The sequence below is a fragment of the Anguilla anguilla genome, chromosome 4, assembly GCF_013347855.1.
Source record: "Anguilla anguilla isolate fAngAng1 chromosome 4, fAngAng1.pri, whole genome shotgun sequence".
NCBI classification, from domain to species: domain Eukaryota; kingdom Metazoa; phylum Chordata; class Actinopteri; order Anguilliformes; family Anguillidae; genus Anguilla; species Anguilla anguilla.
The window spans coordinates 32,188,297-32,190,280 of record NC_049204.1 but is presented as its reverse complement, the minus strand read 5'-3'; positions in this window follow the sequence as shown (position 1 = coordinate 32,190,280).

Here is a 1,984-nt window from a genome sequence, read left to right as displayed (position 1 = left end):
CCCTTTTCAAATGGTCATTCTCTGTAACCGCAGGATTGAATGAGAGACGGGCACAACGGGAGTCATTTATCAAATCCAATTAAAGAGTCTGCCAAGACTGCAGCGACAGAATCTCCCCCCTTTCAATTCCACATATCGGCATCCCCCCAGGGCTCACCTGATAGACCCAGCGACTGCGGGGTCGCATTTATCAGGGCTAAGCAGAGGCCCGCTGGTCAGACACAGGAGGTTTCAGCGGGGAACGAGGAGCAAGGAACAAAAAAAAAAAAGACGACTCTCTTTCGCAAACCAGATTCTTCGGCGCGTGCCCATTTTCTAAAAAAGGACGTGCGCACTCCCGTAACTTTCTCCAATTTACGTAACCTCGTAAATCTCATGACCTCCTACCTTTTGCCGGACGCAAAAAAAAAAGAAAAAAAAAAGCAGGCCGGCGGAAGGGCCGGCGGCCATTTTCCAGGATTTGGGATGGTCGCGGAGCGGCGTTCTGCTGGCGGGTGTTTTTCCACCGCTCGTGTCAGGCTGAGTGGGAGGCGGCCGATGTGGAACTGCAGCCCTTCAGGCATATGAGCAGGTGCTCGCTAAGTGGAGCGTGGGCCAACGGTGTCACTACAGAACAACCTCGCTACTTTCGTTTTTTCTTAAAAGAAAAAAAATGACTCACGGCTGGCATTAAGTTTAGCCAGGACAACAAAAGCAGAAAACCTCAGTGCCTAAAAAAAGGCTAAAAAAGGCAAAAAAAATAAATAAATAAAAAAATTAAAAAAAACGGTTTGAAATTCTTGTGCAGCCATCTAGATAAAGGGTGGTCTTCATGGACATCTACTGCATAGAATGGCCAGAGAACAATTTAGCAGAAAATGACTGATAAAAGACGAGTTATTTTTCAGCAACGATAAAAGCAGATAATCACCTTTCAGTTCCTTGTGCCACCACCTGGAATCAAAAACATGATGCCCTGCGGACACATTAACGATAGCCAATCAGCATGTGACTGTAACACCTACATGTGGAAGCAGTTATGGGAATTAAGCAGGGTATCTGTTCTGCACATACTCTTCTGCACATGTCAAAATAAGCCTAATGTTGCTTGGCTCTATTACTACTCAGCATAGCTGCACAGTTTGGAAACCTGTGTTTGATAGTGGAGAACCACGAGCGCCGCATTCCTTCAAAATCACCTGTCGCCATCTAAAGTTTCGCAAGACTTCTCCGCCCACGCAAAGCTGTGCCATCAAACCTGCCTCAGAATAACACACGGGCATTGTGGAAACCTATGAGAGGAAATGAGGGCCAGAGCAGGGAAGGGTGTGAATGTTATTCCTTAAGCAGTGTGCTATGAAAGTGAAATCTCATCACTAGCCCTTTTGGAGAGGCGTGCGCAAGGATTGGGGGAAACTTTACAGCGAGGCTAACAGGGTCCCTGTGGGCTTTCCGTCATGTGGCTCCACGTCTGCTCAGTCCTGCTTGGGACAGTGGATAAGGGGGGATATTGATTTTGGGGATGGGGGGACCGTCCCGGCCTGTTTTTGCCCACGGCAGGGGCGATTTCGTAATCCCTTCTCGCTGGGGGAGGGGCCAGTCTCTCCGCCACCCGGCGGAAACTGAAACAGGACGAACCAGCAAAGCCCCAGCAGGCACCAGGAGTCCGCCATGTGAGCTTATCGTTACAATAAGCTCCAATCCAAGATTCAAAAAAAAAGAAATGCTCAATACAATTTAGTGAGAGACCATTAAAAATTAATTAGGGCAAACATAATAGACTCCTAATAAATTCCCCAGCAGACGGAGGGGACCTCCGGCGAGTGAGCTCCTGTAAGAGGGATGTTATTAACAATCAGTCCTCTGTATTAACGGCGCTCGCTTGCCCTCCAGCTCACTGGCTCGTCATCATTAGCACGGCCCCAAGTTCCGGACGCACGCACGCGTGCCTTGACCTGAAATCCGCCCTCCCCCTCCGGTACACGGGGTGGGGGGTGGGGGGGAC